This window comes from Pinus tabuliformis, chromosome J (genome assembly GCF_031772625.1).
Source record: "Pinus tabuliformis cultivar Carrire ecotype Pingquan chromosome J, CPIR1, whole genome shotgun sequence".
NCBI lineage: Eukaryota > Viridiplantae > Streptophyta > Pinopsida > Pinales > Pinaceae > Pinus > Pinus tabuliformis.
The window spans coordinates 1,074,884,841-1,074,902,585 of record NC_142295.1 but is presented as its reverse complement, the minus strand read 5'-3'; positions in this window follow the sequence as shown (position 1 = coordinate 1,074,902,585).

The window sequence follows — 17,745 nt, the reverse complement described above, 5'->3', positions numbered from 1 at the left end:
ATCAATTACCACCATGATGACACTCTTTACTTCAAACTTGGGTAAACCTGTGATAAAATCCATTGAAACCTCCTCCCAACATTGACTTGGAATGGATAAAGGTTGTATTAGACCTAGGGTCTTAATTGTCTCAACTTTATTTTGTTGGCAACCAAATATTCCGCCACAAACTTTTGAATATCATATTTAAGGCCATCCCAAAAAAAATCCTTCTTAACCCTGTGGTAAGTTTTTAAAAATCTTGAATGTCCTCCTAAGGGACAGGTGTGCAATTCCAGAAGAATATTTTGTTTGAGTTGGGAATTATTACAGAGGTATAAGTGATCTTTGTACCATAACGAATCATTTTTCCAGCTAAATGTATCAGATGTACTGGGATCTTGCTGCAACTTTTGAATGAGTTCCCACACTTCTTCATCATTCTTCCATTCATCCCTTGTTTCGTTTATCCAATCTAGTTGGATAATAGAAATGGCACAAAGCAATGCTTCCGCATCCTCATCCTTTCTTGAGAGTGCATCTGCAACAACATTTTGCTTCCCTTTTTTGAAGATGATTTCAAAGTCATAACCCAAAATCTTTTTGACCCATTTTTGTTGCTCTTCTCAAGATAATCTTTGTTCTAAAAAGTATTTAAGACTATCATTATCTGTTTTTACCTTGAAGTGTCTTCCCATTAGGTAAGGTCGTTATTTATTAAGTGCATGTAGTATTGCCAACATTTCCTTCTCATAAATAGCTTTGTGTAAATACTTTCCTTTGATTGGACAAATTTCAAAAGCAATGGGTCTTTCTTCTTGCATTAAAACAACACCAATTACATTTCCTGAGCCATCACATTCCATAATAAAGGTTTTTGTGAAGTCTGGCGTAGCTACGACTGGTGCTTGGCACATTGCCTCTTTAAGATGTTCAAAGGCTTTTTTTGCTTCTAGAGTCCAATAAAATGCATCTTTCTTCAGTAATGTTGTTAGAGGTGTTATTATTCTCCCATAATTCTTAACAAACTTGAGATAATACCTTGTCAACTCGAGAAATCCTCACAAATGCTTTATGGATGTGGGGATTTTCCATTCCTTAATGGATTTAATTTTTCTAGGGTCTACCTTAACACCTTCATGAGATACAATATGACCCAAATATTCCACCTCTTGTAATCCAAAGAAACATTTAGAGGTTTTTTCATATAATTGTTTCTCCGTCAATAGTTTGAGCACTCTATCAACATGTTGAACATGATCCTTCCAAGACTTGTTGTAGATTAGTATATCATCAAAAAATACTAATACAAATTTTATAAGGAAGGGTTTGAAAATGGAATTCATCAAAACTTGAAATGTAGAAGGTGCATTGGTAAGGCCAAAAGGCATTACCAAAAATTCATAATGACCCTCATGAGCTATAATTTTTTTTTTCGGAATGTCTTCAGTCTTCATTCTAATTTGATGATACGCTGAACGAAGGTCCAACTTGGTGAAGTAAATTGCTCCATGCAATTCATCCAATAATTCATCAATGACAGGAATGGGAAATTTATCTTTAATAGTGAGCTTTTTGAGCTCCCAATAATTCGGACACATGCACCATGATCCATCCTTCTTGTGCACCAATACTACTAGAGCAGAGAAAGAACTTTGACTAGGTTGAATTATACCAACCTCTATCATTTCTACAACCATACGTTCAATTTCACTCTTTTGGGCATAGGGATATATGAAATGCCTGATGTTTGGAGGAACAGTTCCTGGAATCAAATGAATAGCATGATCATGATCACGAATAGGTGGGACGCCTTTGGGAGTCTCAAATACCTTGGAATGATTGTCTTAGACTTTTTGGAGATCTTGAGAAATAGATGATTTTGATGTGAGAACCTCTAGCGAACATAATTGTGCAATTACGCTGCGTTGTTATTTCTTTAGAAGCTTTTTCATGTCGTTAGATCTTATTATCTTTCCCGGTTTCCCTATGATACCCCTTAATTCAACTCCCTTTCCTTCTGAAAAAAATAAAATAAATAAATAAATAAATAAATAAAAATAAAAATAAATAAATAAATTAAATTAAATTAAATAAAAAATTAAATTAAATTAAATTAAAAAAAAATAATAAAATTAAAAAAAAAAAAAATTCAAGAAAAGTTCTTAAAAAATAAAATCTATCGTACCCAAAGATTATAGCCATTGGACTTCTAGTAAAACATCAGAACCACCCATTGGAATGGAAAGCATTGGACCATTCAACACATATTCTCTCATGGATAGCTTGATATTATAGCACTTTTCAGAGAAATTTATGGTTCCTCCATTTGCAACCATCACTTGACACTCTGGTATTGGATATAGGAAGAAATTCAATTCCTTCACTATCTTACAATGAATAAAATTATGGGTACTTCCCGAATCAATCAACAATATTACCTTTTTCTTCTTGATATGTCCTTCTATCTTGATAGTTTGAGGAGTGGTAATTTCGGCCAATGCATTACAATATATGGTCGGATTCATTTATTCTTTCTCTAGGGTTTGTTCCTGTGTGTATCCTCTTCTTTTGATGTTTCTTGTTCCTTTTCATCTTTCTCTTCACAATCTATGTAAAATAATTTCTTCTCATCACACTTATGTCCGTTAGTGTATTTGTTATCATAACTGTAACAAAACCCTTTTTCTATTTTTTCTTCCAATTATTGTGGTGTCAACCTTGTAGGTTGTGGAAGGCTAGGGGAAAAAACACTTCCATCTTTATAGTTGTGATTGGTAGGCTTCCTTGTTTCCACAATTTTGCTTTAAATTTTTGTTGCCAACCTGAATGTCTTCTCCAATGAATCAAGTTCCCAAAGGCGCACCTCATGTTGGATGTTATCCTTTAAAGTCCCTGTGAACATGTAAATCCTATGCTCCTTTGGAATATATTTTACCCTTATATTCAATTTTTGGAAGTCCTCAATGTGCTCCACCATTGAACCCTTTCGTTTGAGATTTATCAATTGGCTAAAAAAGGTGTTTCTTTTTATATCCTCATAATGTGCTATCATTTCTTCCGTAAAAATTTCCCAAGTGACAATTTGTTTGCGAGAGCAAAGCTATCGATAGTATACAAACTGATTAGGTTCTAAATATAAAGTCACAATGAGTACCTTTTGTGTGTTTTGCACATTATGGAGATCGAAATATTGCTCCATCTGTAGTATTCGTGTTACGAGATCATTGTCATCAAACTTCCTCATATTGATCTTTGGAACATGGTGGGTCTTCAATCCAACGTTAGAGTCTATGAAATCATGAATAACATTTATTTTGTTCTCGTTATGAGTTTCCTCTATTACCTTTTCGCCATTAAGAAGCATTTCTTGTAGCAACTTTGCCAAACCTCCTTTCAAACCTTCCACGTCTTTCTTCAAATCTTTAAAGTTTACTTCTAAACCATCCATCTTAGCTTCCACACCTTTCTTTAAACCATCCATCTTAGCTTCCACGCCTTTCTTTAAACCATCAATCTTAGCTTCTATTACTTTTTGTGAGAGTGAAATTTGTTGCATTTGGTCTCGTAATTTTGATATATCATGTTGTATTTCTTCCTCTTCTTCATTAGTCATGCTAGAGATTTCAGGTTGTTTACTAGGTGTTTCCATTTCCTTTCTTCGGGGCATCAATTAATGATAATTATGCTTCACTATGCCCTTTGAATTCCTTCAAATTAATTTTTCAAACCAAACTTATGCAAATTTTTAAAAATACTACACACCTTTTTCTCCTTTGTAGGAGCTCAATATTGAATCTGTTGTAGCTCTGTAATTTCGGATCTCCAAGGTCTGAAATTGCTTCTCATGGTATCCCTCTGAGTCCTATTTTCAACCCCTCAAGTCTGATCAATATTGGATTCTCCAAGAGATAGTTATTCCAAATCTCCCACGATGGCTTGATTATAAACTAGTTCAGTAGAGCGAACTTGTACGAAGTTCCACGTGTCACTGTTTTGTCCTTCGAACCTGGAAACAATACATAGAAAACTACATTCTGTATTATTTTTGTACCTTTTTACAAAATTTCAATCTGATGCTTGGAGAGAAATTTATGACTATTTTCCTCAGGTCACTTGTTTGAGATATAATTCGAGAGCCTACAACAACCCTAACTTCCTTGGATCATATATCTGAAAATGTAGCGAGACAAAATCTGAAATTCATACGAGGTTCATCAAGACTTCGGATCAAATGGGTTTTAATTTCAGCTTCTGAAACTTCGTAGAAAAAAATTTATAGCAAAAATTCCACGATGACCTGTTTGAAGCAACGAAACCCTAGAATCCAAAGCTCTAATACCAAATGTTATGTAACAAGCTCACAAAATATAAGAAAAGATAGATAAATGACTTCAAAATCAGCCTCTTCTAGGGGGAAACCTCCTTTACATTACCCAAATGAACAATTCTTGGATGAGACAAATGACAAGACCTCATTTCTAGAAATAGGAGTCTAAGGGGCCACAATATAATCAAAGCCGACATAACAATAATAATGTAAGGGCACAACAATAACAATAGTGGGATTCTATGGGGAAAATTAATAACAATATGCGATAAACATGGGCACAACATTAACAATAAGGGGCTACAATGACAATAATAATAAGGGAATACACTAGTATTACAGGGACCTAACAATAATCATCCAAGAATGGAAGCGCATTATCTTGACATGAACGATCTTGACAAAAATAAGAAAGAATGAGAGCATATTCACCTTCCTGCTCCTCTTCCTGTGTAAAGTGGTTTCCTTTTACCTGATCATTGTTTGAACAAGAAATGTGAAAATAAAGAGAGTGTGAAAGAATAGTTGGTGGAGTAGATTGATCGGGCAGATCATAGTACAAAGAGTCATGGCATGTAGATGATAGAGGATCAAATAAATCTAGATCAGATTGGAGGCTAGAGTTATGAATGATAAAATCATGTTATGGAATGGAAAATTTAGCCTTCCTTGTGGGCTTCATGAGCCATTCTTGGATTTCCTCCATTGAATCTGATTCATGAGAAATGGAAGAAGAATGAGAAGATGGATTAGGAATTTGATTTCCGGATTTTTCAACTTTGTTACCATCGCAGAGAGTCGCCCCCATTGAAACTGAAAAAGGAGGAGAACAAATAACAAAAGGAACAGTAAATTCCTCCTTTGAAATTAGAAGTGTCTCATGATTCACAGCAGTTGTGGAAGTACAAATTCAGGGTTTTCAAGCTCACCTTGTAAAGAGATAAGAACCAAGCACTCAAACTCTTATTTCAAGAAATCCTTATTCATGCCTTCTTCAAAAATTTCACAACAAAGGTAAAGGAATCGATAAGAAAAATCATCAACTCTTTCATTAGGATTCATTCGTAAGAGATTTATTCATTTACAAACATCTCAGTAATTATACCTATCAAAGGCTTGATGAAGCACCATGAGGAAATGATGAAGGGAATGGATGGAAGCATGTGGAAATGTATGGCACCATCGATTAGCATGACCTTCAAGGGTGAGGAAGAAAATCATACAAGCAAACCCTTCATCATTGATTTAGTAAGATTCACAAAATTTAAGAAAATCATAAATGTGCTTGGTTATGGATGTTGCATCCTCACCATCCAACTTTAATTGGGACAATTGATAGAGAGGCTCATCAGGGATTTAAAATTGATAAAGGGAAAAATTAGAAAAACACCTCGGGAGTAATATTTGTGTATGATCCATTTTAGATAAGAGATTCAAACCAGATACAATGGGCTTAGCTTGTCATCTGGCCCTACTTCTAGCACCATTGTTGACGGTGCTAGAAATTTGTCAACCAAGGGGTATCCCTGATGTGAAGTCCCAATTATACCTCACATCGTTTAGTGTAGGAGCCCCATCTGGAATATCTACCCGGTTTCTATATATATCAAAGATATGCCTTGGCTTTAACTGTCAACATGAGAGAGGGAAGTAATGGTGTCTTCGGAAAGTGAGAAGATGTGCCTAGTGAGTGTTCAGTTGTAAATGTGTCAAGGTTCTTATACTACTGAGAGGGGAGAAAAGTGAGCATCTAAGTGAGAGGTAGTAATAGCACCCAAGAAGAGACACACATGAACCATAAGGATCCGTTTAACATCCAGCGGAATAGTCCATAGAGGATGTGATAGTCGTTACAACCAAAAAACAAAGAAAGATCTATCTAATATCCTGTAGAATAGTCCATAAGGATGGGACAACAATAACAACCATTACAACGCATTCTCAATAATATAAGTACTAAAATAACCGAAATAGTTCAACTATCTTAGCACATGTGAAAGCAAGCACGAAATACAAAAATCCGCAGAATAGTCTTACAAACATTCATAATCCATGCATGAAGAACGTGTTGGCCTTGAAGGCTTCTGTTATTAAGTAAAAATTCCAAGACACAAGTTTACGATGTACATCACTAGCTCCAGAAGTGGAACATTGGAACCACTCCTTGCTCCTCAAAGAACTAACTTATCTCTCTAATTCCTTGCGAGAGAAGCCAAGGTGAAAAGTCCTTTTCTCATACAATGAGGGTGTATATATAACCAAGGGGTGATGCTTCACCCTCCTTGTGACTCTTTGATTTCCCTCATGATTGTTTGACTTCCTATGACCTTTCAACTTATATGACTCTTCATATCCCATGTGTGTACCTTGGACTTCCACTTTACAATACATTTTGAACATGCATGATCCACAATGATGACATGGCCTATGACAACTCATGACATGACATGAAATGACACTGCTAACATGGACTGCTTGACAATGTGGCAGTGTCATGCCACTGATGTTGTTGTTTCTATGATATATTCTTGAGAATGATTTTGTCTTCTACCTCCTCGTGGCTTGGTGATAAGGAGTCTTCGATGATCTCAAGTCTTGGGTTGTGGTCACAAATTGGTGTCCCATTTCTTTTCCTTGATTAATCAGCTTGCATGTCCAGCTACAAATATATCTTCCAACATGATCCCCTTCTACATTTCCTTCTTCGTCCTCCTTTCATGGTGTGAGAGAGTACCTGCATATGCAATTCACTCATGGCAAGATGACATCAGTGTAAAAACCCCATAGTCTAAGATAGTGCATTTAGATCCATTAATTGACCCAAGATCAAGTGACAGGTCGAGAGGGAGGACTCAATGACTGCACAATTGTGTAGTACAAGCAATCAGGGGTGAGCCTTGATCACTAAGACTGCGCAATACGCAGTTCGGGCTAGACTGAGGGAAAAATTGCATAGTCCTGGGTGACAATGAAGCAAGCTAAGGGGATGGACACTCAAAGGACATACTGCACAATTTTAGGAGGAAAGGGAGACTAAGCTACTGTGTGATTGCGCAGTTTAGAGGCTCAAGGGTTGAGATTGAGGCTTGTGATTGTGCAGTACTCAGTGAAGGTTGGGATGGGAGGAATGATTGCATAATTCTAGAGGTCAAGGTCGGATCTTGAGCACAGAGATTGTGCAGTGCAGTAGTTCCTAGGAGGTAGGAACTGTGCATTGCGCAGTGTCAAGGGATAAGGTCTCAACTAGAGGATTGGAACTACGCACTGTGTAGTTCAGGGAGGTTGGGTGAAGCCAAGTTTCTTAGTCGGGAAGCCTTCTCAGAAATGACTAAGTGTAAGACCGATTAGACTTATGTGAACAGTGATAGGACTTAGACTACGATCTCACACTTATAATACTTGAAGAAACAAGAACACATATCACTATTGACATATGAACAAAACATTTCCCTCTGTGTGACCACTTTATGACCAGTTACGACAAGTGCGACACTTAAGATACACTTTGCGACGATCGAGATGACACTTGTGTAACAACGCTCAAAACTTTGTGAATGTGTGTGACCAGTGTTTACATGGTTAGGACAACTCATATACACAAATGTATACTCTTGAAAACATTAGAATAGGATTTTATACGTTATGTGACAACCAATATGCGAACAGAAGACACTTTACCTACGTTGCAAATGGGACCAAAACACTTAAAGGAAATACATGAAATGAATTTCAATGCTTGTGATAATACATGACATTGAAGACATGATGATGTGGCAATGATAAGTTCTCCTTCTTACTTAAACTTCATGAGAGATGTTCTTTATCTTTCATATCTATCCTCCAAAATGTTGTAAACCAAATGGGGTCTTCATGTAGTCCCGATCATATTCCAGTGTTCCTTCATCTTCTTTCCTGATGATCATCCTTTGTCATTGGCTCCTTAAGTTTCATCTAACATGTCTTCCTTATCCATGTTCATCTTTATCATCTTTCCATAGTATGGTAGAGTTCATGTGTCTGCAATCAACTCATGACAAGATGACATCAGTCTGATAAACCCCTATCTAAGATGTTGCGTGATGATCTGCTGACTGAGCTAGAACCAGTTGTGGGCCAAGGGAAAGGCCCAGTGACTACACAGTTTTGTAGTTCAGGAAGTCAGGGGTGGAGCTTGGGCTATGAGATTGCACAATGTGCAACTCAGACTGGTTTGAGGAAGAAGATTGCGCAATTTGAGCGCTGAGTGAGCTAGGTTGAGGGTTCGAGCACTGGTTCAGCCAACTACGCAATTTTGGAAGACAAAGGGGACTGGGTGGTTGTGCAGTTGAGCTTAAGGGCTGAAACTGTGCAATGTGTAGTTTAGGAGGGCTGGATGAGGCTAAGTTGTTGGGAACTTTTTGAAATTTGGCTAAGTTTGGTATCAATGAAACCGATGTGAAAAATGATAGAACTTAACTGTGATCACATAGCTAGACAATTGACAACACAACGTATATCATCCAGAACATATGAACACATACTTCGCTTAGTACGACAAGTGCGACATTGAAGATAGACTTTGTGATGATAATGACAACACTTGTGTGATAGTGTGTGAATCTTTGGAAATGAGTGAGAAACATGCCTACATGATAAGAATAACTCGTTATCACTAAGATTGCCTCTTGAAACAAATAAAAACTCCACATTGCATGATAAGCGGCAATTCCCATGCCAAAAGACGACATTTGTTATATGAAGATAAAAATGTGAACGACACTTGCAATACATGAATGACGGTGAAAAAAACACATGCCACATCAAATATAACATGAAAACAACACTGGTTAGAGTGAAATAAATCGAAATCGATAGCCAAAAACATGAAAGTGACACTCGCGAAGACAAAGGTGTGGGAGCGATAGTTTGCAAAACTCACCAAAATAGAAGTACAAATGTAGCTATAATGTGAGAAAATGTTGTTGTTAGTGAGCACTAACTTTTGACATTGATTGTACATTACCCAGGTATATCCTTGATAGGATAGTTTTATGCTTGTCCAAGCTTGCATAAAAGAATGTGATCATGCACTTGTTACAGACTGAGCATATGTGAGCAAGCGACTTCAACACTTCCAGTCCAAGAAGGGAGCTCAAAATCATATGTTGACCAAGAAGTGACTATGGAACGACTGATCGTAAGATCCACGGAAGGCTCCAAAATTTGAGTGCACACAAAAATTTGGAGGGCATTGTAGTAGCTGCAATAGGAACTCAAAGGTCTCATGCGGTGTACCAGTCCATGAAAATGCCCCCTTCTTGGTTAAGTCTATAAGGGGAGTTGCTAACTAGGAAAACCCTCTCATGAATCTCATGTAGTATGTGCATATGCCAAGCAATCCCCTCAACTCCATCAAATTCCTGGGTGTAGGACGATTTAGGATGGATCGGATCTTCTCCTGGTGGATTCGCACTCCATCCTACCCAATGATGTGGCCAAGCTAGAACATCTCAGTTAGCCCAAACTCACATTTGGACTTCTTGGAATACAATTGTTGTTCCCCTAAGATACACAACATCTCCTCTACATGCTACAAGTGATCCTCCCACATCCTGTTGTAGATCAAGACATCATCAAAGAAAAATAAGACATATTTGCGCAGCTGAATTCGAAACACATGATCCATGCAAGACTGGAAGGTAGTTGGAGCATTGGTTAGCCCAAAGGGCATCACCAAAAAATCAAAGTGACCATACTAATACTATAATGTCGTACTCGGGATTGGTCTCTCACCAGAATCTGATGGTATCCCTAACGTAGATCTATCTTGGTGAAATACTTCGCCCCCCTTAGTTTTCCCATCAACTCTTAATGTGTGGGATGGGATATATGTTCTTCAGGGTCCTCTTATTCAGAGCTCTGTAATCAATACACATGCAGAAGGTTGCATCCTTTTTCTTCACCAGCACCATTAATGAAGCGAAAGGACTAGAGTTGGTCATGATATGCGACAACGCCAATTACTCCCATATGGCACGCTATATCTCCGACCCTATAAGCCTTAGGATTCTAGTACAGTGTAGTGATAACTGCATTCACACCCTCCTATAACTTAATGGTGTGCTCAAATCCTCGATTTGGTGAATTAGCTGGTGGGATATCTCCAAAAACTATTGGGAACTTGTTCAATATCGCTTGAATATCAAGATTGGGTGGTCGTGGTTGAGTCCCTATCTCCAAGATCCTAAGCTCCACGGTCAACTCTATATCCACATGTCATAAATTTTCCTCCATCCTATGCGCTGACACTATCTGGGGTGGGTACGAGTGCATGCCCCTCAACACCACTAACTTCCCATCTATCCCTGTGAACTCCATCTCCACTCTCCTCTAATTTTTGGTCACACGCCTCAAATATTAAAGCCATTGGAAATCCATTAACACATTGGTGTCTGATAAATCAACAACATTGTGCATAGCCCCACTTTCCACCAACACTGACACACATTTCCCTTGCACAGCACCCCTGATCCTCAACATCAAATACTAAGACACTCCCAGAAGTGAAGCAATGATTCCCCCTGTAGGTATGAAAGGAGCTCCTCCAGGTGGGTGAGGTGGCCACCCTCCTCTAGTAGCCTAGTTCCCACCATCACCTCCATCATCCTCTGGCTCAACATCATCCTTCAGTTCACTATCTGAAAAAACCTCTATATAATGGGCCTTGGCCTTAGTGCATCTATCCCAGGTTCCCACAACTCCTGACAGGAAAATCATAACTTCCTCCTCTAGAGGTCTCGCCTAGTCTCCTCATCCAATTTTCCACACTCCTAAGTCTGCCTCTGTAATGGGGGTCTGGTGTCTCTGCCCCTCTGTGGAAATTTGGATTGTGTGGGTACTGGTGCTCTAATCTTGCGAATTGCATCTTGCAAATCCTGGGTGTGGTTAACTACATCCTGAAGAGTAGGAGGAGTGACCTCACTAATCACAAAGGCTCAACCAAATCCTCCACAAATAGGAAAACTCTCTTGGCCTCTAAAAAATCTGGCACCATTGCTGACACCCCACAAAACTCTTTTATCTAATGCTCTGGGTTACCTTTTTGTTTGAGTTGGGTCAGCTCCCTGAAATGTTGTTACACTCTCCTCCCACATCTACCCAAGTTAACCAGTCTATTGGGGTAAACATGTGATGAGAGGCTACTATAATCTGATTCAACTCCCAATGTATAGTTAAGGAAGTGGAATCGACAAAACACATTCAACCTGACCTTCTAAACATGCTACAGAACCTCCAGGAGCCAACCAACCCTTGAGACACCTCAACATCCTACTGACCTAGAGCCTCAGTCGCTCCTATGACATGGGCATGCATGTGACTAGGACCCTCTAGTCACTCTCACAATAAGGGCATGCAAGCGATTAAGGCCTTTTTTTGTTAGTTTTGAGCCTGCGACCCCAAATTATGTGCCACTTTTTTAAGGCTAGGACATAGGCCACTACCCAGAACTCCATGAAACTTCCAGAAATGAAAAGTAACATCGAAAAAATGATACAAATGAAAATAGTTGAGCAAATACTTGACTAGACCCCTACTAGCCATGACAGGAATTTCATCAAATATGTCACAAATATGCATTTTATAGGTCATAACAACATATATGAGCATATGAGTCTCATACTTATTTAAGAATCTCTAAGAAGCATTGATGACTTATCACATTAGTTGCATTATCATCTATTAGGTCATATGTTCATTTTCATTAATTTACAAATCAAAAAATGATGATATCCATACATCATCACTGTCCTAGAAAATACTCAAACCCAACATATAAGCAACAAAAATAATAAGGATACAACAACCATAGAATCCACATATAAACCAATATATTTACACATGAAATACCAAGTAGAAGGAACTCTTATTAATGAATGCAAAAGCCAACCAGGTTTGGAACTTCCACGAACCACTTGACCATAGATTGGCTGAACCAAATATTTCTTTCATCCAATCACCCCCATGCCATATTCCAAGCATGAATGTGGGACTTATAACCAAAAAATCAACCAAAGCTTCTCGAGGTTAAACCACCTCACCCTCATTAATAGAACTAGGATTTACGCAATACTTACTAGATCACTAGGCCCTAAACAAACATGGATGCCACTGGATTTCTCCACCTACATCGTGAGAAATTTTACTATCTCCTAGACTCTAGGCTTTACCACAATCCATAGTCTGATTCAAGGATCACTAGGCCATAATAGAGACTCCACCCTCCAGGATTTACTGTATATCCTACCATTCACTAGTCAAGTATTCCTAGGCTTGATCAAGGGCACCCACCTCTAGGCTTTACCGTATATCCCGTCATTCACCGGTCAAGGATTCCTAGGCCCACTGAGGCAACACAAAATATGGCTTTACCGCAACCCACAGTTCGGTTCAGGGGTTACTAGGCCAAGGCTTTACCGCAATCCATAGTCTGGTTCAGGGATCACTAGGCCATGTGTTCTTTCTTTCAGAGATCCACCTCACTCAGTTTTGAATCCATCCGGCAATCCAACTCAATCAAAAGATGAGAACCCCATCACACCATGGCTATCCAAAAATGGCAAGGCTAGGATGAAAAACATTGTCACACATGGAAAAACCCATTCCCATGACAACAAGAGAACCAATAACACACATGCATAACCATGCATGCCAAAACTAGCAAGGAAATCACATGTGCAAATCTATACATGCAAATGTAGTTGCTTGATCCTCCTCTTCCTTACTTGATCCTTGTTTTCCTTGTCCTTCTTTCTTTTTCTTGATCCAATGCTAAAGTGCTCTAAGAAAACTCTAAGTGTCCAAGAGTGTGAGAGAGAGAGAGAATAAAGAGAGAGCTCCAAAATTGAACTGACAAAAGGTACCAACTGATCTTGAGAAGCCTTTTTATTAATGAGGCCTCCATTTTCTTCATTTTCCATTATTTTCCTTCATTTTCCTCCTCACATGCAACCTATGACCTTTCACCTTCCTTTTCTCCTAATTTCCATTATTTTCATAAATAAAATGCCAATTAATGCCTCATGCTTTTCCAAATCCTTTTCCATTGCCTTTTCCAATTTCTTTAGCCATAATAAACCAAATGAACACTCGCTAGGATGTTTTCCCCAACATTCAGCTTGGAATAAATGTCCCACAACCGTGGTTATTATTTTTCCTTTATTAACTTTTATTACATGGAATTTTCACCAGGGTTGTTACTAAACCATCCCCCTCGGGGGGACATCGTCCTCGGTGTCCAGTGACACCTACAACCAACACGACTATTGTAAACAAAACATATTTCCCATAGAACTTTATAGCTTAGCTCGATGTAGTGTTTACAATGATCAACCTGTTAAAAAGCAAACCAACATGACAACATAACCACATGACAACCATAATGACATGACAGCCATACCGCTTATTGGATCTTTATGACATGGCTCATGGAAATATTTACATCCATATACATATGTACATGAACCAAAACATCACACCAAAACATATACCAAAAATATTCACTCAACCTTCAAATAAGGAAGGATACATAGCCCGCATTTGATCAAGCAGATCTCATGTAGCTTCATCAGGCCCAAAGTGCTTCCACTGCACTTTAACCTGCTCGATTGCTTGGTTTCAGAGCATAAGCATCTTTCTCTGCAATATACACTGAGGTTCTGGTTGGAATTGTCCATCTATATCCATCTAAAATATAGACCATTCAATCACATGATCAACATATTTAACATACTTTTTAAGCAATGACACATGGAAAACATCATGGACTTTCACTGTCGGAGATAGTTCAAGTCAATAGGCTACTATTCCAATCCTTTCAAGAATCTTGAAAGGTCCACAAAATCTAGGAGTCATCTTGGCACATGATCCAATCTACAAGGATCTCTTCTTCAACTTGATGTGAATATACACTTGTTCCCCAACCTAAAAACCTTAAACAACCTATTCCGATCAACATAGATTTTTTTCCTGTCCTGTGCTACCTTCATATTCTTCTTGATAACCTACATATTTAATGTTCCATCTCTGCCAACATATCTGGTCCAATCAACATCTTTTTCACTGGATCACTCCAACTGATGGGATTAAAACTCCACCCATACAATGCCTTGAACAGACTCATCCTCAAATATTCTTGATGCCCATTGTTATAGGCGAACTCAACCAGTGGAAGATACTCTTCCCACTTCCATTGTTGATACATCACATACATCCTCAACATGTCCTCCAATACCCTATTTACCCTCTCTATCTGTCTATCTATCTATAGGTGATAAGTTGTACTAAAGGCCAACTTTATCCCTAAACCTGCAAATAGCTCCTTCCAAAACTTGGAAGTGAACTTAGCATCCCCGTCTAACACAATATTCTTCATAACACCATGCAATCTCAATACATCTCTAATGATGACCTGTGCTACATCACTAGATGAACAAGTAGACTTCAATGGAATGAAGTGCGCTACCTTTTTCAACCTATCCACTACAACCATGATGGAATCATGTTGTCTAGATGTTCTCAGAAAACCTGCGATGAAATCCATGGAAATGACCTCCCATTTCCACTCTGGAATCATAATCGTCTGTACTAATCCACCTGAATGCTTACATTCAGATTTTACCTATTGACAATCCAAGAATCTAGCCATAAAATTTGCTACATCCTTCTTCATATTCAGCCAATAATAAAACTTCTTCACCACTGTCAATATCTTTTGATACCCTGGATGACCTGAATATGGTTTTGCGTGAAATTCTCTCAAGATAGTCTTCTTGAACTCGCTACTACGTGGCATATATATCATGTCCCTAAATCTGACCAAGCCATCTACTATAAGACGATAGTCTACATCTTGACCACCTGTACCCTGTTGTAATCTATGCATAAGATCCATGTACCTATCATCCTACTCACCTGCCTATAAGATCTGATCCCGTAAGTATGTCCCATAAGAACTCATAGTTACTATATGATTCATTTGTATCCTTCTGCTAAGAGCACCTGCAACCCTATTCTCCTTACCCTTGATGTACCTGATCTCAGAATCGAACTCACTGATCATGGCCAACCACCTAGCTTGTGTGGAATTTAGATTCAATTGGTCAAATAGATACCTCAATCCACTGTGATCACTCATTAAGATGAACCAACTGCTAAGAAGATAATGTCTCCACATCTTCAAAGCATGGAGGATTGTTGCCAACTCAAGATCATGTGTCGAATAATTCTTCTCATGTTCATTCAGTTTTTGTGATTCATAACATACTACCTGTCTTTCCTGCATAAGGACTCCACCAAGTCCTCTCTTGCAAGCATCTGTGCACACCACAAATTCTTTGTCCAGATCTGCAATCTTTAACACTAGAGCATTGGACAACAACTGCTTCAACTGCTCAAAACTAATTGCACATTCCTTTGTCCATATAAATTTCTTACTTTTTCTTTGAAATGACATAATAGGATATGAAATGTGAGAGAAGTTCCTGATGAGCCTCCTAGAGTAACCTGCTAACCCCATGAATTATATTACCTCATCAACATTTCTAGGAGTTATCAATTCCATGATAGCTTTTATCTTCTATGTATCCACTGCTATACCTTCCTTGGAAACAACATGTCCCAAGTAATGTACCTTTGACTAAAATAAACTACATTTGCTAAGATTGGCATACAACTAATGCTCTCTTAGCAATCTCAACATTGTTTCTAAATTCTCGGCATGTTCTTCCTCATTCTTAGAATATATCAATATGTCATCAATGAATACAATAAAAAACTTATCTACATAAGGGCACAACACACTATTCATCAAGCACATGAAATTAGTTGGAGCATTAGTCAAACCAAATGGAATTACAACAAACTCATAATGCCCATATCTGGTCCGGAAAGTTGTCTTGTGTATGTCCTCTTCCTTGAAGCATACCTGATGATATCCGTATATCAAATCAATCTTTGAGAACACTACTGCTCCCTTCAGCTGATAAACAAGTCATCAATCCTTGACAACGGATATCTGTTCTTGATGGTCACCTTGTTCAAATTCATGTAATTGATGCATAACCTGAGAGTACCATCCTTCTTCTTAACAAAAAATATCGTCACACCCCACTATGATACACTTGGCCTAATGTATCCCTTGTCAAGCATTTACTTTAATTGTAACTTTAGTTCTACTACTCTGGTATGCTCATTTTGTACGGTGCCTTCGATGTTGGTGCTTCCCCTGGTACCAACTAAATAGAAAAATTTACTTCCCTATGAGGTGGAAACTCTGAAATATCGGTGGGAAATAAATCCTGAAACTGTTGTAATATCGAGTACCTGATCCATACCTCCGCATCCTCAACATCCCTACTTTTATCACTAGAAAAATGCACTGAAAATAACACACACCCTTTTCAGTGACTGCGCTTTTCCTGCATAGCTTTCACCATCCTAACTAATGTTTCTTTCTTCTTACCCTACAAAATTATGTGTTCTTCATTATCATCCAAACACTCAATGGATTTTTCATAACAATCCACTTTAGTCCTATGAAGATACAACTAGTACATACCCAACAATATATTGTATGATCCCAACGGCAATATATTCAAATGTGTTGATGTAGGCATACCATTTAACTCAAAAGTAGAAGCTCTTACCCAATGATGAATTCTCTTCTTTATATCTATAGCCAACTACACTAACCAAGATTCTGCATGCACTTCTTTATTCAAACCACACTTATCCACCAAGTCAGGGTTAACATAACTATAATTAGATCCAAAGTCAATCAAAATAGAAACAACTTGATCACAAATCTTACCATCCATATCAATGATAGATGCTTGATGATTTGCTTGCCTATTATCGAGTGCTGCATAGATACGAGGAATGCTCTACCCAACATCCCTAACAATTTGTGCCTCCTGTGCACTACAGATCTAAGGCCTACCACCTTGATTCTACAGACAATCCCTCCTAAGATGCTCCCTACCACATGTCAAACGTTGCAATTGTCTTGTACGATCACCTTTATTCTGCTACTGTGACCCATGTCCCTGTCTAGCTACGTTGGACTTCTTGTATGGTGAAACATTCTCTTTCTCTTCTGCATTTTGAGGCCTTATTCTTTCTAGTTGTCATTTACCTTTACCTTTATCTTTCCCCTTCCATCCTTGCTAAGATTTTTTCTTACGCTTTGTCTATTCATAGCAATGCTTCAATTTCCCAATAACTTCCTCAAGTGACCGAGGCTCATCATACTCAATTTGGTCTCTAAATGATAATGGAAATCCATTGAAAAATCTCTAAACTTTAGCCTTTTCATCCTTAAGATATGGTACATACCTCAAAATCTCCAAGAACTTGGTTGTATACTCCTCATATGTCATTGATTCCATTTTGAGCTCATA